This window comes from Pantherophis guttatus, chromosome 8 (assembly GCF_059756535.1).
Source record: "Pantherophis guttatus breed Tessera chromosome 8, ASM5975653v1, whole genome shotgun sequence".
In the NCBI taxonomy this organism is placed as follows: domain Eukaryota; kingdom Metazoa; phylum Chordata; class Lepidosauria; order Squamata; family Colubridae; genus Pantherophis; species Pantherophis guttatus.
The window spans coordinates 27,633,877-27,657,075 of record NC_142070.1 but is presented as its reverse complement, the minus strand read 5'-3'; positions in this window follow the sequence as shown (position 1 = coordinate 27,657,075).

Here is a 23,199-nt window from a genome sequence, read left to right as displayed (position 1 = left end):
CTAGATACACTAACAACAAATGTCTCTCAAAAACATTAAACTTCAAATCAGTTATGCACACACTTATTATTAGAAACATAACAAATATCTTCCACAATAAAACCTTGGAAACATCATTTGCCAGATTGCTCAGTTCTGTAGATACTTCACCAAAACTTGAGGCAATTTTCTCCCTAGAGAATTTTTGCAACCTGTCACTATAATAGTGTGACAAGAGATTGCATTTCCATAACAATCTCATTCAATGAACTTTTGTCTGAAACAAAATTAATGTTTTCTCTAAGAGTAAATAAACAAAATCTGAAATTAGTCTTATCATCATTATTAAATAGACGAACTTAATAGCATTGTCCCACAACATGCACAACAAGCCACAAAACTATTCAAATGGCCTTACTGGCGATTCCGACAGCACAAAATCACAATGACTAAGTGAAAATTCACCACTTAAATAATAGTACTGACATCTATTTCCTCCAGAATGTCCACTGAATTTTTGTACCAGAAGAATACATGACAATACTGCATTATGCCTTCTGCATAATGCAGTAGATGTGATTTGGCTAGTGCAGTCAATTTGTGCGTATGTGTAGGGGATATTATTTAACTGCAATTTAAAGACAGTTATTTAAAGCAATGCATCTCTATTAACAGTCACTCATTCCCTAGTCATCTCCAGATTGGACCATTATATGGGACTGCTCTTGAACAATATCCAGAAGCTTCAGATGGTACAGAATATGGCAGGGCAGGCGGTTATGTGTGCTTCTGTGGCAATATATCTTACACCTCTGCTCTGCAAGCTTTTGCTGATTGCCAGTTTACTTTTGGATCCAATTCAAGGTGCTGGTTTTAAACTTTAAGCACTTCATTGCATGGGACCCAGCTATCTGAGCAAGCTGGCCATCAAAGCAACCATCCTTCCTGATTGCATCAGCCTTCTGCATTAGTTCTGGCTGAGACGGCATGCTGCGGGCACCTTCAGCTAAGGATCTACGTTTGGTGGGTTCCAGGTTACATTCTTTCTCTGCTGTGGCACCTATCTCATGGAACATTCTTTTCCCCAAATTAGATTAGCTCAATTCCTTTTGACTTATTGAAAGGCTCTCAAGAGCTGGTTATACTGCCAAGCCTGGGTTTCTATGGAATCATAAATTTGTCTCAAGGTTACACTGCTAAAAGGGCCATTTTTATCCTCCCACCGTTAGTATTTTGTTTTTATGTTAATTACTATTGTAATTTTTTTAGATTCTTATCTGTTTTATATTGGCTGTTTTATTCATTGTGTGCCTCCAAAGTCTTTTCTGAAAGAAAAGGGCTGCTATATAAATGTGATTAATAAAAAATAAAATATGTGTATGTTTCCTTGTCAGGGAGTACGGGAAGTTCTGTTGGCATCAGGGGTGGGTTCTACTTACCTTTACTACCGGTTTGCAACGGGGCTGCACGTGCACTTCTGCGCATGCACAGAAGCTTCCTGATAGCATTGGGGTTGGTGGGCGGAGCCTCCCACTAGTTTTATACTGGTTCTATAGAACCGGTCCGAACTGGGGCAACCCACCACTGGTTGGCATGTATGTAAGTCTAACATCTTTTTTTTTAACTTCCTGGAGAAAAACAATCTAATTTCCTCTGCATCCAATACCATTTGCTTTATGTTCCACAAGTTGTGTGGATCCTGCATTTTGCATCTTTGAATTGGTAGTAGTGATTGTCATGGTCAGACCTCACTGTGAGCAATGTACTTCTTTGTCATCAGTATTTCCAGCAAAGTTTCTTGACCTTGGCATCTTTAAGATGTGTGGGCTTCAGCTCCCTTGCTGGCAGGAGAATTCTGGGAGCTGAAGTCCATACAATTTAAAGGAGTCAGTGTTGAGAAACATTGCTAAGAGTTAAATGTTTCAGACACAGAAGATGAACAGGAACTCATAAGTTGTTCCTTTCTAAAAACTGAGTATTTCTGAGCCTTTTATTTGTTTCTTTCCTATGGACTATCTATCTTTTTAAAATGTCTTTTTTTTTACTTGTCTTAAGTTTGATTAGAGGAAAATGCAATTGCCTTTTTAACAACACAAGTCTCCCAAATTAAGTTGCACTGAATTCAATTAAACTTAGACTGATATTTGGTGAAGATAGGAGTGTTTACTAAATGTTCTTCAGTTTCTTATGCTAACATTGCTCATGCTTAAGTTACTATTATCAGCCTTTCCTATTTCTCAGGCCCAGCACTTGCTTGCTAATTTTTGTTTAATTATTAAAACTCTGGAATAGCTTTGGCTAATGCTTTAGGCAATTTACTTTGGCCCCATTATTGAATTATTTTCACAGAAGAGTTTATGAGATTTGCACTTCATCTAGTGAGTGATGGATGAAAATGGCTCCTCTGATGACCGAGGTGAAAGATTTATAGCAGAAAATTTGCTTCCATCTTTCATAAAAGTAGTATATAATAATGTAACTACATACTGGGAACATGTAGTTCATAATATGAAGTTCATTTGATTACTCTTCTGTGCAGTTCAGAAGCTAGCGTACAGAACACAACTGTAATATCTTTGTAGCGCTAGAAAACACAGCTCTCCCTTTTTCAGTTTATTCAACAGATTTCTAGACATTTCATATCCACAAAATCTGGTCATGGCATTGGTTTTATTATATACAATATAGTCTCTGGGCTCTCTTTTGGATATTGCTCTTGAAACTGAACACAATTTATCATTTATTATCACCAATTTTAATTTTTACCCCTTCTTTTCACATGAAACAATATATTTTGCTCATTTCCAGTTCTACTTCTCTATTATAAAGAGCTAATCAATTTTTTTTAAAAAAAATTGCAGTATATCACCATGTAAAAAAATCAGCATAATCAGAAAATATTGATCCCTAGCCTACAGATTCATGAACACACTCAGTGAAATCATAAACTATTTTTCAGGTCATGAATTAGTTAACATAATTTTACAATTTAGGTAATTTATCCATACTTCAAGCAATACTGTTCCCTTAGGTTTGTACTAGTTAGCAACACATTACATACATACAAAATGCATTTCTAACCTAATTAATGTGTAGTTGGCCAAGAAGACCTTAAAAAGAACTTATCTTTATATGCAGTTCTGTATTCTTAGGACAATGCACATCAATAATGTAGCCATTCAATAGCCTCCCCGCATATCACTAACTAGTATTAATCTTTTTTAAAAAGATTTTTTTAAACTCTCTATTTTTTTTTAAACCCTCAATGCATTTAGCTTTCTATAGTTTCATAGTACTAAATTGATACTTTTTGGTTGCATCATTCTGAAATCCTTCTGTCTATGAAAGTTCTGCTTTTGGACATTTCAATTATGCCATGGTTTGGAAACAATCTCTGGCAACAAACTGTGCCACTACATTTAAATGGATCAAAATGTAGTGCTTACACATATGAGGTTCTTGGTTTACTGAATGAATTGTTCCATGTCTCAACTGCAGCATTACTTTGAATGCAGGCCTGTTACTCTCCAATTTCCAAGTCTTCAGGCAAAAAATCTGAATGCCTTCTGTATTTGCACCAGAGGTGGGTTTCAGCAGGTTCTGACCAGTTCTGGAGAACCAGTAACAGAAATTCTGAGTAGTTCGGAGAACCGGTAGTAAAAATTCTGACTGGCCCCGCCCCCATCTATTCTCTGCCTCCCAAATCCCAGCTGATCAGGAGGAAATGGTGATTTTGCAGTAACCTTCCCCTGGAGTGGGATGGGAATGGAGATTTTACAGTATCCTTCCTCTGCCACACCCACCAAGTCATCCCACGCCCACCAAGCCACACCCACAGAACCGATAGTAAAAATTTTTGAAACCCACCACTGATTTGCACACATGTGAATATAAATATAACTTTCCATACAATCTGGGTCTCCAATAAAACAGGTTTTGAATGCCACTGGCAGCTGTTTGGGTCAGTTCCTCTTCAGAAAGTTGGAAAAAGGTAGAGACAGGCTACCTGTCTTTTCTCCTCTTTCATCTCTCCATATGTTCAGACGACTGCCTGAACATTTCATCTCTCCCATCTTGCAAACTCAATTGGTGTTTCTTTGTATACACATCTGTTTTTCTTACTTAGTCAAGGTAAATGCCTGCACACATTGTTTTTCATAAGCTCTGATGAATATTTAATGGACACACGTAAATCCAAAATACCCATTAATCATTACCTTTAATTATCTGAATACTTGAGGCTATTAACCTATGATCTCTTGAACAAAATATATTCGTGCCTAGCACATACCTATGCTGAAAACACACAAACTTTTTAAAGTTTCATTTTAAGTCAAAGCGGCTTTCAAGATGTCTTTTTTATTCTACTAGCAAAATATCCCATTTGCTCACAGTTTCATGATGCAGAAGTAATCCATTATACTTGCATGGTTCTTCATTGGCATTTTCCCAAATGAATGCAGGCTGGTTAGCCTTTGAAATATCCAACATTACCAAGATTCTTATATATTAGGAAATGCAGCTGCATCTCTGTAAAGCATGAGGCAATAATCTATTTCCAAAGGGAGCATCCTTCACCACACTGTCAGTTTTCCTGCATCTGTGCTCAGACTTGGCATTTTATTTCTATCTAAAGCCAGAATATTACACCATTCACAGTCAATATATTCTCCCACTTCATAAACATTATATTCATGGAGCTTCTAACATCCTGCTGTTTGTATAGGTATGTAAAACCGGTCTTCTGGCATTCTCCCACCACATCCATTCGAAAGAGCTTATGTAATCTATATTTCTCCAGTGCCATGGAACTGCTATATCCAAGGAGATTAATTTATTGTTTTTTTAAATAAACAAACAAAATTCCCATTACAATTTCTCTCAGAAGTGTTTTATCGTCTTTTATTTCACAGATTAAACAAGAACAATGTGTAGGCAAATGCATGGATTGGAAATGGGAAATGAAGGAACATTGAAAAGCTATTTTTGTGGTAAAGGAATCAAGGGATTTTTTTTTTTTGTGGTTCAGTTATGACTTGCATCAGGGTGGGTCATCTATCAATCATCTCATGCTTGGAGGCAGCAAGAATGACCCCCTGACTACTTGATAATATCTGCAACCACTAAGATTTACAAAATATAGATTTGCCAGTGATTAAGACACTAGGGATATCGATACAGAGCAAACAAAAATTAAGGCAACTTTATTTTTCCATCTGGTTTCATATAAACATACACTGTAAAGGTTTTGGAAACAGATGGGCTCTATAGACCTGAATAAAATTTGCTCTGTATAATGGCTGTTTGCTGAGAGAATGCTATATTAATCTTTACTGATCTGAAATAAATGAGCTATATTTATTTGATGCCCACTGTCCAAATATAGTATTCTAGCAGCAGTGCACAATTTTCACTACTGAAGGGTATAGTTATCAAAACAATGGTCACAAAGACCGATATTAATTCATTTTTATAGCCTTCCTGCTTAATCAGGTATATTTTGTTTTATTACATTGTTCATACTGTAATAGGACCAACGTTAATAGGCTTTTTCTCTTTCTAGGTCTGGGCTATCCAACCAACACAGCCAAGGGCAATGCTGCAGTTACTGCTATTTGCAGCTACAGCCTTCTTTCCATCTCAAAACCAGGTACAAGGACAAAAGAAAGTAAAATGTCTTCTCATTTCTTTTTAAAACTAACAAACGTAAGACAAGTTCTGTCTTATGTCTAAGTATATTACCCATGTAATATGGCTATATTACTTTTATCCTTTTCATGTGTTCCACTACCTTCTCTATTGGTATCATTATTATGATTATTATCCTTTGTTACTATGATGATTATTACTTTGTTGTTTTGCATGTACACTAAGAGCTTATGCACCAGAGACAAATTCCATGTGTGTCTATCACACTTGGCCAATAAAGTATCCTATTCTAAAGTATTCTATTAAATGCAGCTTCCAGCAGTCAATCTGGATTGACCTAGAGCAGGGGTCTGCAACCTTAAACACTCAAAGAGCCATTTGGACCCATTTCCTAAAGAAAAGAAAACACCGGGAGCCACAAAACCCTTCCCGTGCCTGACTATTTTTTGAGCGGCCACAAAACTAGCATATGTAGCTAAATTAAATATTCTGTTTTCTTCTGAAACTTTTCTTTTCTTGGATTTTTTCCATGGTTGGCCTACCGGGGGTTGAAAAACTCAATAAATCGTGTGCCGGCAGGTGTCGCACATTGGTGGTTGTGATGCATATTTTCAGTGGCAGGGGAGCTGCAGCAGAGGGGTGAAAGAGCCACATGCGGCTCCAGAGCCACAGGTTGCTGACCCCTGACCTAGAGATTCTAAGGCATGGTATCAGATTACAACCCCAAAACACAAATTGGCAACAAAATGTCTGTTCAAAATGATTTAGAATTTATTAATAATAGATATAAGCAAAGGAAAATAAAGTGGATGAATGTTAGTTACAATGGGAAGGCTCATCTCAGTCTTTAGAGAAAGACTAGCTGAGAAAATAGTTAAACCATCTCTGTCTAATTGCTCAGTGCAAGTAGAAACTGTTCCATTCCATTCTTTTTTTACTCATTATTTGGAAATGAATTTCTATTACTTTCTATCCTCCCCCACCCCCACCCCAGCTAGAAACTGCACTCATGGATATTCTAAAGACAAAAAGTATCCACCAAACTTCTCTCTCACCATTTATACCTATGGGGAGAGAGTGATGGGAAGGGGGCAAAGGGAGATGTTTTATTCAGGGATTGACTGCTCTTCCTCCCAATTTACTTTTTTTGGATTTGTTTATAAATCAATTGTAGATGGGTTCTGATAGATTGGGATTTTCTTGACATTTTGTATTAGTGAAGGTGTACAAGCCTAGGATGGTACGATACCATGACCAAAGAGTTGAACATATTTGGATTATTTAGCTACACTGAGCTTCTTTCTTCTTCCTTATGATAATTTTACTTATTGTTCATGGATCTTTCTCTAATATTTTAAAGCCACCTTTGACAAATGAAATTTCTTATCTCCTGAGCTTTAAATTAAGCAACATGGCTCTCAATATGGTTACAGTCTTTTGATCTTCCTGAATCCTAGCTTGTTATATTTAATTTAGCATAGTTGCCTTGCAATCTTTCTTTTTCTACTGATTGATTGGAAACTCTGAATCATGACCCAACCTTCCTTGACAATTACTATGTGCAGAATCTAAAAGCAAAGTATGTAAGTTTAAAGGAGAACTATGTTTAGCTTTAGAAAATAACCACAAAAAACACTACTGTTTTTCTTTCAGGTCCTGTGTAGGTATGATGATTGCATAATATTTTCTCTGGGAAAAATATGTGTATGTCCCATAAAGTGTTTATGTGCAATCACTAAAAAGCCCCAGTCCAAGAAAGAATGTCTGCCAAATCAAGTCAATATTTCTTTGCAAGGTTGCATGCCACATTTTCATATAAAGCTAACCCCATTCATTCTTTTACGGTTCACATTTCAGGCAACTTAGTTTTTTTTTCCAGAATGCCATTTCCAGTACTAATAAAACTGCATCTAATGACATCAATACTAGAATGCCATTTAATCTTGTTTATTGATGTACTGCAGATCCTTTGAAAATTGATATTTTCCACAGAGAACAGACAGACATTTTCTGGGAAGCTGTACTATAACTAGCTGTCATGGCTGAATTAAATCCCATCTTGCTTTCTGAGATGGATAACATTTTTAAATATCCAAAACATTTAAGTTCACTGAATTATTCATCAACATGACAATAATGCCTTGGAATTATTAAAACTGCTTAAATAATTTACCGTGAATCTTATCCTTTAACCATTAGATCACTTTCGATACATTGATAATGCAGTGCAACCCAGTGGTGAAATCCAAATTTTTTTACTACTGGTTCTGTGGGCGTGGCTTGGGGGCGTGGCAGGGGAAGGATACTGCAAAATCCCCATTCTCTCCCCACTCCTGGGGGAAGGATATTGCAAAATCCCCATTCCCTCCCCACTCTGGGACCAGCCAGAGGTGATATTTGCCAGTTCTCCGAACTACTCAAAATTTCCACTATTGGTTCTCCAGGACCTGTAAGAACCTGCTGGATTTCATCCCTGGTGCAACCTTAGTTTATTTTGAGCTTATTCTGGATGTGATTAGTAAATTTGCACACAGAGCACTGCAGCATCTTTTTGAATCTGATCTGCATGGCATACTGCTAAAATCTTTTTAACATTCGGGGAGGGGGGGAAGGTCCCACTATATATCAATATTAATTTATGTGCACATAAATAAAGCTAGTTTAATATAAATATATTTTTCTTCATCCAAGCAAACTTCTCTCTGCTGTCCTCATTCAACCTTCTCTATGTACTCAAATTGTCCATACAACAAAATTTGAAGATATAGAGAGGAAAAGAAAACCATGTTACCAGGATTTTTTCCTTCCTGGCAGAACATATTTCTGGATTTTATCTGTAAATTGAAACTTATAAGATTCATCTTTTTGTTAGGCAGTGATTTATATCTTAAGCCAATAATTCTGAACCCTGAGTCATGAGACTCATAATGTGAAAGCAATGGATTCAGTATATTTTTTCCTTCCTTGCTTTTATAAAGAGAGGCAAAGACATTCAATGGATAAAAGTACAATAGAACAACAACTAAGGAGGCTACATATTTTTAGCTTCCCAAATTTCTAAGATAAACCATGATTTAAAAATAAATGCAACCAAATCACTCTATAGCAGGGGTGTCAACTCACAGCCTGCGGGCTGGATGCATCATGTGCTGGCTACGCCCACCCATTTTAGCAAAGGGAGGGAAGTTGTGATATGTCCCATGATGACAACATGTCGTCACGAGTTTGACACCCCTGCTCTATAGGAATAATAACAAAAAAAGATACGGTGGGCCTTTCATCAGTGAAATCATGGATTCAATTTTCTAATAGATCATAAAGTTCACCAGTTCACCTACAGCCATTCTTTTAATCTACCTAATGCAATTGAAGTTCATAACAACAATCCTGTGACATGAGTTAGTCTGAGAGAGAATGACGGGTGCAAAGTCACCCAGCTAGCTTTCGTGCCTAAGGCAGGACTAAAACTCACAGTCTCTTGGTTTCTAGCCTGCTAACGATAACCACAAAAACATTTGGTCATTGTCAAATATTAACAAAATTTATATTTTGTTATTAACAGTTATATTTTGGTTCTCATTTAGAAGAACTATCTACAAATCTTTGAAAATATATAACAATTGAACTCCGAAACATTTCTGATACAAAGTTTGTCATATAATTTGGCTTGTCTAGTCAGATAATTGTTAGACTGCTTTGAGGTATCTGACACTAAAATTCTATATCAACTTCTTTGAACACAAGCTTGTTTGTGTGTATTGGGATCTGTCTGTCTGTCTGTGTGTGTGTGTCTCTCTCTGTCTCTCTCTAGTCTCTCTGTCTCTGTTTCTCTCTGTCTCTGTCTCTCTCTGTCTCTGTCTGTCTCTCTGTCTCTCTTTCTCTGTCTCTCTCACTGTCTCTCTCTCTCTCACTGTCTCTGTCTCTCTCTTTCTCTCTCTCTCTGTGAATCACTCTAATGTTTGCCACATAGAAAATATATTTTGTGATGCACTTGATCTTATCTTCCTTTAAGATAAGCCTCATGTGCTTGAAAAACAGCTGACATTGCTCTGTGTTGCACAATTAATCCACGAAACCTGAAAAAAAAGTAGCTATAGAAACAAAAATCTTATTTATACACTTACTTGGCAACATGCTTGTTAACATTGTATGACTATAGCATGCTTCAAGTGTAGAGTAACATTTTCTGATGTAAAGTTATGGGCTGTAATGCAAGGAAGAAGAGGAGGAAGAGAAAGCTTTGAGAGAGAGCCAAATTCTGTTCTGTATGATGAGATAGCTTAACTATGAATATAATGAAAACATTTTATTTATTTCAATTGTATCTCCTATTTATTTCTAAGAAAACTCAGGAGCAAAAAGTTCCTTCCTCCCATCTTATTATCATAAGCCTTCTAGGAGTTGGGTGGCTGAGAGTTATTGGTATAAAGATAGCCTTATTTATTCTGAGCAACAGTCAGGGTCATCACAATGTTTCAGTCAAACTCAGTGCTTTCTAGATGTGTGAAATCCAACTACTGTAACAGTTTTTATCAATAACTCTATTAGTTCACATTTAATTGATCTAGATATGGAGGATCCCCAGATTTGGGAAACATATATAACCATTCTACCAGTTTTCCAGGTAAATGTAGACACATGTAGCAGTGGTGGGTTGCCCCCAGTTCGCACTGGGGGCAACCCACCACTGTTGATGACGTCGGGGTCGGTGGGTGGGACCTCCCACTGGTAGTAAAACCAGTGGGAGGTCCCGCCCACTGACCCTGACATCATCAAAATGCTTCTGCGCTTGTGCAGAAGAGCATGTGCATGCGAACCAGTAGTAAAGGTAAGTAGAACCCACCCCTGATATGTAGCCTTGATGTGAAATCCTAAACTTGCTTAGCAGTAAGGAACTCCAACTGAATTTACCAAGATTTTGGTCTGCATTGTCTTGCTTTCTATACCACAGAAAAGTTTCCGTAAGTTTCCTTTTACATTTCCAATTGGAATATTTTCTTTTTTTCACCTAAACATATATGCAAAAATATAATGTTCATGAATTATAAAGTAATCAATAATGCAAAGTGGAGATACAGTAAATGTCTCTGAGAAAGTTCTATTTTATAAAATACGCTAATAACTATAGTTATGTGAATATTTCTTATATCAAACCTAAAGCATTAATATTAATGATCTGTGGACATTTTTTTTTCTTATGAAACAGGCAATGGCCCTATAGCTTTGTTACTGATTATGCCCAAGTTGTATCCATACGGCATGAGCAGCTGCAAAGAATCAGGATACTGGAAATTATGCTTCCCTTGTGGACAACTACAACAAACTGTTGTATTTGCTGTTTTGATTTAAAGCAAAAGAAATCTCCCATGGAAACTGCCTGAACATTGGAGGATTATTTTCCATTTCCAATTACAATGGGTAAAATATTCTTAGACTCTATAGAGAGATAAATACGAGGCTTTGATTTATTATCTGTTTTTAAAATGGACCCTTGCTGAAAAGTATTCAAGTGCATATTAAACAGAGTTTACTGTGGTGCATATCAGATTAGGATGTAGGATATTTCACTCTATGCTTCATCAACCTAGGCTTATCTTGGCTAAAGCAACATATTGTACTATATTCATTTTGGGAAGCAATTCCACATTCTAGATCAAGCATGGGCTGAGGTTGATAGAGCTATGTTTCTGCGGCTTCTGCTAAATGATTTATGGAGAAGCATTCACATCGGTTTCAAAGGAAAATGTTCCCTCTTTCTACATGATGAACAGGAGGAACTGGTACAAATAATAGCAACAAAAGGAACTAAATGGAATATGTGACAAGAAAAAGCAAGTGCAACCCACACTACCGAACTAAACATATTTTTTCTCATTTAATATTAATGGAAATAATTTATATGTGCATCTATATGCATGCCAGTTTATATATGCAATAAAAGCTAGTATATTGAACATGTGCCAGAGAGGTGCCTAATATACTGTGTATGTATTTTCATTTACATATCTCAACTTATTCTACAGATATTTTTATTTATATATACATGAAATAGTTATGGGTTGCTGAAAGCTCTGTATGGGTTCAATCATGATGGATATACTGTTATATTACTTCTAGTCTCTGAGGCAGTGTTCTCCTAATGGAAGCAGCTGGTAAAACTGAGTAAGGAAGGGTTGCTACTTTGAAACTTGTCCAGAGGATTTTCCAGAAGAAAATGAGTGACACAGAATGAATTGGATAGCCTTTGACATAGACGTCTGTGGGGAACATAAGAGGAGTAAATGGAAAAACTTGCCCTGTGATTTTTCAGTGTAAGCTCTATCTTTTATTTGCTTGTGACCTCAAGGGCAAGAGTGAAAGGATGCATTTTGTGTTATGATGTCATAATACTTTTTTTTTTTTTGTTATTGTGGGGTGGTATCATGGTTAGAAATGGATGCCTATGGCTTTGCCATGATCCAGCAGGTGTTTCTTAAGTTCTTAAACATTTGAGAAGCATATAAAATAGGGCAGTGATGGATAACTTTTTTGCTATCGCGTGCCAGGGTGGGGGGTGGGGTGGGAGTGGAGACTCTCTAGGAGTCTCTGGAGGCTGGGGACAGCAAAAAAATCACTTCCTGTCCAACTGGAAGTTGGGAAGCGGGCCGTTTTGGGCCTCCGGAGGGCCTCCGAGGGGGAAAGGCTGTTTTCGCTCTCCCCAAATGCATAGAGAGGATCTGGAGTCAGGTGAGACAGAAAAATGGGCCTTCCCCACCCCACCAGTCCCTCCGGAGGCAGGAAACAGCCTGTTTCCCTACTTCTGGTGGGCCCAGAAGGCCCGAAAATCAGCTGGCCAGTGCGCACATGCGCGCCAGAGCTAAACTGGTGTGCCCACTAATATGGCTACGCGTGCCACTTGTGGCATGCGTACCATAGGTTCGCCATCACGGAAATAGGGTAATATAAAATAAATGTAATATAGAAAATGAAAGCAGTGATGAGACAGGTAAGGAAATTTGTGATATTCAAGCCAAATGGTTGAAATAGAAAGTAATGGTAAAAAAACGGCTCATGCCAGGTAATGAAAAGTAAAATGTATAATTAGCTTATGAACAATATTGAAAGTTAATTAAAAACAACAACTGCATGAAAAGATTAGAAAGGAAGGAGAACAAAACTCCACTTGAGGTACCTACCAGAAGTGAAAAGTATAAATTACACGAGAGACAAAGGAAAGCTATTTAAAATCCTGTTGTTTGTTTAGTCCCAGATGGATCTTCACAGTGGCCTACCTATGCGTGGAAGTTTCAAATCATTCTTAAAAACAAATAAACCATTAATGTTCAATTGCATTTAATAAAGTTCCTTTTCCTTGTTATGATTCTGGTCATACAATGATCCAATCCAATAGCAGCATGCCTAGAAAGAAGGAAGCTTAAGTCTTCCTTTTAACTGCTTTCAAAAGAGAAAAAAAAATCCTTCTAGTCTACAAGGGTATTGGGGATTAAAGAAAAATAATGGAATTTTGAAACAAATACGCTACCTATGCCCACAGGCTGTATATCTGATCTGCTTTGTTTTAAAGGAACTGAAACAATGATGGTTTACAGTAGTAACAGTGCTTATTATGTACATATAAATCTTAGTGATTTCATTTAATCATGATCTCATGGAACACTAGGGACAGGATTACAGTTTATAGCAATTTACTTTGTTGCAAGCTTCTTTCCTGTGTTATGAATAGGACTAATAACCAAGTGAGACAAAGTCCCATATAGATAGAAAGATGGGGAGAGCTGACTTGTAGAGAAAATGAACTCTGGACTCTTCAAATATATAGAAAATAGGCTGTAGCTTATTCTGACCAGATCTGTAAGCATTCAGGATCAGGAACTGAAAACAAAAACAGACTCTGGAGTACCAGCAGTCCAAACCAAGAATTCAAAAGTAATAGATAGAGAGCCAGTTTGGTCTAGTGATTAAGGCATCAGACAAGAAGCTAGGAGACTGTGAGTTCTGGTCCCACCCTAGAGGCGAAAACAGGCCGTATGACTTTGGGCCAGTCACTCTCTTTCAGCTCAACCCTCCTTACAGGGTTATTGTTGTGGACAAAAAGAAGGGGAAGAATGAATATTAGGTAAGTTTGTCATCTTGGATTACTTATAAACTAATATATATTAGGATAATATTGATTGAGCTGTGGTGGCCCAGTGGTTAGAACGCAGTACTGCAGGCTACTTCTGCTGACTGCCAGAAGTTTGGCAGTTCAAATCTCACCAGGCTCAAGGTTGACTGAGCCTTCCATGCAGGGGTGAAATGCTCCCGATTCAGACCGGATCGCCTGATCCGGTAGCAATGGAGGCGGGTGGTTCGGAGAACCGGTAGCAAAAATCCCTGCCCCCCCCCATGCCCAGCTGAGCCGCGCAATCATCAGAGGCTTTTTTTTTTTTAAAGTATTTTTTCTACAACCTCTGAAGAGGTTGTAGAAAAAATGCTTTTAAAAGCCTCTGAAGATCCCAGCTGAGTTGCCTGATCGGCAGAGGCTTTTTTTCTTTTAAAAGCCTCTGATGATCCAAGCTGAGTTGCCTGATTGGCAGAGGCTTTTAAAAGAAAAAAAGCCTCTGCCGATCAGGCAACTCAGCTTGGATCATCAGAGCCTTCTGAAAGCATTTTTTTACAACCTCTTCGCCGGAGAGGTTGTAGAAAAAATGGTTTTAAAAGTTTTTTAAAAAATGGCCATGCCCACCCAGTCACATTACACCCCCCCCCCAAGCCATGCCCATAGAACTGGTAGTAACAAATTTTAGATTTCATCACTGCTTCTATGCTTCTGAGATGAGGACCCAGATTGTTGGGGGCAATATGCTGACTCTGTAAACCGCTTTGAGAGGGCTGTAAAGCACTGTGAAGTAGTATATAAGTGTAAGTGCTATTGCTATAAATGTCTAAAAAAAAATTAGTCAAACCATGAAGAAAAGGGGTATACAGCAGCAGTTTGAAGCATAATTCTCCTTGTACTTGGCAACAGACTCAATAGGCATTCCAGCCTCAGTATAAAGGCTATTACCTATTTGAGAGTCTCTGGCCCCTGCCTTTCTTCCAAGTAAGGCTTTCCAGTTCAATTCTGTGCCTGAAAATTGAACTGGTCCTAGCCAGGCAACATAGAAAGGTGGGGAAATCTGCTTATATACAGGTCTTGATAAGGATAATTCCAGCATGCACTGCTTTCTCATCTTTCACTATCTATTCCATCCTCCATACCTCCCCTTTCAAAGAGCAGTTTTTAAGATTAGCCAGCCCTGAATTTGAAAGCACTTTCAGTCAGGTACTGTGGCTTTCCTTTCACCAGGTAAGGTCTGAGAATATTTAGCCATTGAACCAGATTTTAATTACCTCTTTGATATAAACAATTCATTTTATATATTTTGTCATAAACATATATAATTTTTTTCCCAGGCTAGAAATATAAAAAAAGCCTTTGTGTTCTGCTCAAATTCTAATGTCTAATAGCTATAACATGCAATAATGATGCAGGGGTGGGGGTTTTTTTTTTTTTTTTTTTTTTTTGGCAACATTTGCTGTTATCATTGGGATGGTGACATTTTTATGAGTGGCATTCCTTCTTTCTAAAGTGGGGCATCAAAGCTTCATTTTAATGTGTACCATTGTGTATACAGGTAAATGACAATCAAGGTTATTTTAAAAGGTTTTTTTTTAAATTTCCCAGTTAGTTTTCAGGCCTGATTTTCCTTGGTCTTCCGTACGAGTATTAATTGTGCCCAATTTTGATTCTGACCCTGGACAAGCTAGTTACCACCTATGCAAACTTCTTTCTTTTATACTTGAACTACAAAACCAAGAGCCTTGGTAGTACTAGGGTTTAAGGCACCCTGTTATTAAGCTGCTTAAGACCAGCTGCCTGCAATTACTGCAGGGTTCGAATCTCGCCAAGGCTCAAGGTTGACTCAGCCTTCCATCCTTTCTAAGGTAGGTGAAATGAGGACCCAGTTTGTGGGGGCAATAAGCTGACTTTGTATAAATATACAAAAGGATGAAGGCTATTGCTGAGCACATTGTAAGCCGCCCTGAGTCTTCGGAGAAGGGCGGCATATAAATCAAATTAAAAAAAAAAACAAAAAAAAAAAAACCATTTATTAATCATGGTTCATTCCACATAGAATGGCAGCTCAGAATTGTGCCATCAGCAATAGCTATAAAGCCAACTGTATGAAGGATCAACTAATTCTGTACCATTTAAATATAGTATAACTGTTTCAGTGGTATTGTACAATTATTTAACATTAACATTAATTAACAAATATGACAATTGTTTTCCTATTTTCCACCAAACATGAGTAATGGTGGCAGGATGCACAACACACCATGCTTAAAACAGGTGTGCATATCCATATAGTGTAGGTGAATGGATAAAATATGGAGAGATGAGTCTTGCTATATGTTGGCGCAGAACTGAAGAAGCTTTTTGGATGAGAAGTGAAACATCTTCAAGGAAAAACAAAGAAAATCCAGATGACTCTTGAAAAAGCACCTTTGGGATGCCCAGATCAATTGATATTCAGAAGAATCCAGGCTTCTAAATTTAGAAGTCCCATTCAGGCTTCATGGCAAAAAAAGAGATGCTGACAGAGCTATATTGTGTGGGGTTTTTTTTACTATAAACCCTTCACCCTTCAAAATTTCCTAATCATCTTCCAACAATTTTGAATGTTCATTGCAAGAAAATTAGGACTCCCAATGTATTTTACTCAGAAAGTTTCTTGCCAGAAATAATGTTAAGTATTTATGTTAAGTTTTGATATCAATTGGCACACTCTTAGTAAAATCTAATAATTAATCTCTAGACTATACTGCTTTAATTCACACTACTCACTCTCACTTGTTCTATAATATAAGTAAGAGAACTCTATTTCATAGCTGAAAGCACAAAACTTTCATTGAAAATAACTCTTACCTCTCAAAGATTACACAACTGTTTATTTTCCCTGCTATTTAGTTGCTCAGATTTTAAATGACCAGTGAATATCTGAGCTGGAGAAAAAAGAAAAAAGTGTGCATCTCAAATGATGCAACAGCAAGATAGGCATATCAGCTAGATAGGCATTTCTTCAGACCTGTAAAGACATGATTCCAATTAATGAATAGTGATCTGCATATTTTTAGAAAAAAAATGATAAAGAGATGTTTTAAATGATATAGACCAGAAGTGTCAAATTCAAGGCCCGTGGGCCATATCTGGCCGGCAGGGTGCTTAGATCTGGCCCACTGTGCCTCTGCTAGTGAAAACAGGCTCCCAATCTCTGTTTTCAGCTGGGATGGCTGCCTGCAACCCTCTGCCAGCAAAAATGGAGCTCGGGAAGGCCGCACACAGCCCTCCTGAGCTCCATTTTCACTGGCAGAAGGTTGTAGGAGGCTGTCCCAGTCGAAAATGAAATTGGGAGCCCATTTTCAATGGCAGAACACTCAGGCCGCCACAGGCATGAGTGCTATCAAGCTGGCCATGCCTACCCTGGCCCCTGAGGTCAAACACAACCCTGATGCGGCCTTCAATGAAATTGAGTTTGACACCCCTGGTATAGACATTTCCATTTTTAAACCAACATCACAAGATTTTGTGAAAGTTTGGGTGCAATCTGTTAAAAAGAAAAGAAAAGTCTCTCAAAAAGACTAAATGTTGAATAATTGTGATAACAAAGAAGATCATTGAACCAGATTCTTAGTAAGCAGCAGTTAGTAAGCAGTTGTTGGAGAAAAGAAGCAGTCTGAATGTTAAATTTGCATTGGGTAAGCTTGAGTAGCTGTTTTATCATTAAATGCAGGATTATGTCTTACTGATAAAAGATAATATTTGTAGTTCAGGGTTGAAATGAAGGGTCCTTGGTGCTCTCTGAGCTTGGTTGATTTCTTGCAGATATTTCATTACTCAAACTAGGTAATACCATCAATACTAGTAAGTAGGGAGTGGGGTTTTCTCTCAATTTAAATTCTAGTGGCTTGACCTGCCAGTGTTGGTGGGATTGGTTTTGTTTGTTCTTTGGAATGTTTGGGCTTCTGCTTTGGGCTATTAGCTTATTTGACTGGGATATTGTTTACCTCTTTATTGTTGGTCTGATGCTACTCTTATATTAAACTATGCTCATCTGGGTGTTGATTGCTGGTAGAAAGATGTGTTAGTTTTTTTATTCCCCTTTTGGCTTGCTGATTGTCTCTTTTGCATAGTATATAGATATTATTTATATCTATATAAAGTACAGGGCTATGCCTATTATCTTTATTTGGTGGTATTCAATTTTTAGACCCCAGGTTTAAGGCCACTTTACATGTATTGTAAGAGGGATCAGTTATATTACAGGATCACATGCAGTAAGTGCATAAGTGGATAGCTGCGTTCCTATCAAACAGGCAACAAGTAGTCAAAATAGGGAACCCCTTATCTAACCCCGCACCTGTTAACAGCGGTGTCCCCCCCAAGGCAGCATTTTAGGACCCACACTCTTTATACTTTATATAAATGATCTTTGCGATCCTATTGTAAGCAACTACGTTCTCTTCGCTGATGATGTAAAACTATTCAACACCACTGACAATGCTGCTACTCTACAAAAAGACCTTGACTATGTGTCAGAATGGTCAAACAATTGGCAATTCCAAATCTCAACCAACAAATGCTCTTACACATTGGCAAAAAAAATCAGAACACAAAATGCAAGCTGGGCGGATATGACCTAACGGACGATCCTCACTCTGTCAAAGACCTTGGAGTACTCATCTCAAATGATCTAAGTGCTAGAGCTCACTGTAACAGCATTGCTAAAAAAGCATTAAGAGTTGTTAACCTAATCTTGTGTAGCTTCTTCTCCGGTAATATTGAATGCAAACTAAGACATACAAAACTTTTGCCAGACCAATTCTTGAATACAGCTTATCTGTCTGCAACCCGGACTGCATATTGGACATTAATACAATCGAACGAGTCCAGAGATATTTCACAAGAAGAGTCCTCCACTCCTCTGCTTGCAATAAAATACCTTAGGCCACCAGACTCGAAATGTTGGGCTTAGACAACTTAGAACTTGTTCGTCTTCGGTCTGACCTAAGCATAATACATAAAATCATCTGCTACAATGTCCTACCAGCCAATGAATACTTCAACTGCAACCAAAACAATACACAAGCACACAATAGATACAAACTCATGGTAAACTGATCCAAACTAGACTGCAGAAAATACGACTTCAGTAACAGAGTTGTCAACGCCTGGAATGCACTACCTGACTCTGTGGTTTGTTCCCCAAACCCCCAAAACTTTAACCTTAGACTGTCTACTATAGACCTCACCCCATTCCTAAGAGGTCTTTAAGGGGTGCGCTTAAGCACACCAGCGTGCCTACTGTCCCTGTCCTAATGTTTTCTTTTATTCATATCCATTTCATATATTTATAATTATGTTTACACTTGTATCTGTCATAAAATACATGCTTGACGAAAAATACAAATAAATACAAATAAATAAATAAAAAGTATTTTATCACTGAGCAACTCACAATGATACTCCATTTATTATGCCACCATTATATCATTTTGATTAATTGGCATGTCGTAACTATGAATTAGGAAGCATAAATGAACATTCAGCAGGAATCTCCTCAATTAACCTTCTTGACAAGCTACCAGAGTAATGTAAATTCATTGTAAGCCTAGTAAATAGTAAAAAAAAAAAAAAGCCATGTGTATTTTCTTGAAGGTTGTTATTCAATATATTTCAACTAATAATCGCCAAATAACATCACCTGCAATATTAGGAAATATACATTTGCTCATTTTTCAACATAACAAAAGTCCTACAACATCTCACAATCTCATAAAGCCCATAAACATCCCATTCTTTGTAAATTTCTAGCTATCCAGATAGTGTCATCAGCATAGTGCATGTTATTGATGTTTTTTCCTCCTGTTCTAAAACTATGTAGATTTTTTTTCAGCTTAATATATATTCACCATAAAATTGGAATAAATAAGGAGGGAGTATGCAGCTTTGTCCTACTACTTTGCCAATTGGGAGACAGTCTGTTTTGGTGGGTAATTAGAATGGCAGAAATTGGGGGTTTGCATCATTAAACTAAATTGTTGATTTCTATATTATCATTTTGTATTGTACCTAGTTTTAAATGCATGAAATTTAACCCTACTATGATTTTCTTTCCTTTTACCAGTCCCTCTGCCTTCACCCCAAAAGCTGTGTGGGTATGTGTACAATTTCTCAGGACCATATTCTATGTATCTCATGAAGTAAATTGTGATGAAGTGAACCCATATCGTATGAGTTAAAGAATATATTATTCTATAATATGCCATAAAAGTCTTCTTTTATATTTATACTTGATTTAATTGTTCTAAGTATTGTTCTAATTGTTTTAACCAGTTATTTTATTATATGCCACTTGAAGTCATGTTGTGAGATGAGCAGCTATATAAATCTGATCAATAAATAAATTAGTTTTGCTAAAGAGATTAACAGTTACTCCTTTGGAAATGAAATGTAATTCTGTTAATAAGCAGATGGTATAGCAACCTGTTTATTTCTCTTTTTTAAATTCTGACCAAAACTGTGAGCATCTGTTGAACTCTTCTAACATTTCTAATCCACAGAGTTTATGGTCTAATGAATTTGAATCTTTGCATATTTTAATTCCGGGCTTTCCAAGTGAACAATGATTTTTGAATGCTTAAACCAGTGTTTCTTGAAATTGGTACTTAAAGGAAGCTAAAAATTCTGTCCGCTAAGGATCTGGCCCACTTCATACAATTATGAATTCTTCTGAAAGAGGAGCCATGGGCCTCCAGACACTGTAGTGGTATCCATATGATTCCAATAATGCACCAAAGACAAATTCCTTGTGTGTCCAATCCCGCTTGGCCAATAAAGAATTCTGATTTTCTGATTCTGATAATAATGATTAGAAAACAGCTATTGGACTTTGATTCAAAATGACAACAAATAAATTAAAACACTATGAATAACTATATTCCAGATCATAATGCTTAGAAGACGAAGAAACCTACCAAAACTACAATAAAAACAGAAATTGGTTTAGAATATCACCATTAAATAATTATTTCACTTAATAATTTTTCAACTTGAAGCTGGCCAAGTGAAACTATAGTGGTCATCTTCCATTGCCTAGAGACTGTACAGGCCTAGATGGGAAAGAGCCAACTCTTAACTCACGCCTACCAACATCAAATGGCTGCAGATACTATGACTACCTGGGCCCAGAGTTTTTCTGTGCAAGAATTCCATATATATCTTAGATGGGATAGACTTCTCCATTCAAGAATAGGATACAGTGTGGGGCTACTTGGATTCAAAGTTCCTGTTCAAATAGCAGATGGCAACTGTGGCCAATAATGGGACTTTGGCTCAGCTTTGTCTGGTGCCCCAGTTGCAGCTCTTCCTGGATTGAGACCTTTCAGATAATCATTTATGTTTTAATCACCTTGCACCTTGGTATTGCAATGTGTTGTACATGGGGCTGCCCCAGAAAACCACTTTTCTAGATAATGCCTATTTCCATCAAGGTTACTCTCCATTTTCCTTACTCTATATAGGTCTTAAATACCTGATTGTTGTAGCTTAAGATAGATGGAACATCTTGCTGGATGTGATTTTTTTTAAAAAATTAAATAACTGGATCCCATTTTGCTTTGTTTTGAATTGTGTTTTGTATGTTTATTATATTATGAACTTCCTAAAATTGGTTTCGAGGTGGGCAGTGCCTAAATAAAATAAAATAAAATAAGGAATTCAGAGTTATAGAAAATGATATACCTCTGAAAATGCATCTATAAGGATATAGAAAAATGCCTATATAATTGAACTAAATATACTGTTTCAAATAAACACATGCTGACTATAAAGAAGGCCTTTCGGCATAGTACACTCTTTCCTGGAAGGAGTGAAACATGCTGTTGAAATATGCTCTGACCATAAAAATTTGGAATGCTTACAAATTTCCAATAGATTTTAGAATTATTTTTAAGATGGGGATGAGTTAGCATATCAAGAGCTTCCTCTAAAAGTTGGTTTTTATCTTTTTTCCTCTTAAATTTTATTACCCTGTTCCCACTTTTATCTTATCTCTACTTTCACTTCTGGCCAGTTATCAACTTGTCAGTATTTTATTTTTACTCTTATTTATTTCAAGCCAAATGCTGGAGGGACTGCATAGATTTTATTTTTAATTGAAAATATTTTTAACCACTGGGCAGGGCAATGGCCTCTGTCTCTGTAACAACTACGCATCTGCTATTTCCAGGTGCAGACAGCAAGACAACCAAATCAAGTCAAGAAAGAGCAAGAGAAACACCAAAGAATGTATTTCAGAATCACTGTGGAAAGAGCTCTAACACAGAGAACACTGTTAAAACTCTTAAGCAATCCATATAGAACAGGAGTCTCCAACCTTGGCAACTTTAAGACTTGTGGACTTCAACTCCCTCAGTTGAAGCTGGCTGAAGGAATTCTGGGAACTGAAGTCCACAAGTCTTAAAGTTGCTAAGGTTGGAGACCCCTGATATAGAAAACAAGGTGCAACATTCCAAATCCTCAAGTGAGTTGCATTCTTATACCCCTCATAATAGATATGTAATGCTTGATTGGCAGAGTGAAAGAGAAGAAAGAGTGAAAGAGTTAGATACAGGGAGGAACAGAAGTCTATCATGCTCTCCCTCATGCCCCTGAATCAGACATGGAGTTAATGTCAAAAAACTGTTCAACAACTCATATGCAGTAATCCCCATTTATTACTTGTTAACAGAAACTAACAATCCTCATATATGATTCATTTATCTTCTCTTATATATAGGATTTAAGTACCAATTCCATTATTCTAATGCATTATTTAATATTACTGTAATACTTTGGACTTTAAGAACTCAGAATACATTCATAGAAATATTTACCTTTTCCCAGTGGTGAAATGTAAAATTTGTTACTACCGGTTCTGTCACATTTTTTACGTGCTTTCGAACTGCTAGGTTGGCAGAAGCTGGGACAAGTAATGGGAACTCACTCTGTTACGCAGCGCTGGGGTTCGAACCGCTGAATTGCCGACCTTGTATGCATTCCCTCAAACACACAAACATGTGAGCCCGAACCTCCAAACTGTCCTCACATTCCAGCTTCCAGATGCCAACAGACAACATTGACTCTGAGAAGTCAATGAAGTCTGAGAAGACTGGAGAAGAGAGAGGGAAGAAGTGGTTACTCATCCTCTGAAAAAAAAGAATGAAACTGTCCAATCTACAAGAAAGAGATGGTTCTGGATAGGAAATTATTTCCGGTCAGGAGTGACAGAACAAGGCCCCACATGAAGGTTCAATTAAGCTGATTTATTGCCCAAAGCCAATGTACAAGAATCTTCTCAACTAATGGTTAGCATCTTCTTGAGGTTAGATACTTGAGATCAATGGTACACAAGTGGGGGGGGGTTTGCACTTAGTTCACTTGTGGCTATGTAGGAATTCTAGGCTAATCTCACTTTTCTGTCATTCCTTCTCCTATGTTTCTCAAGT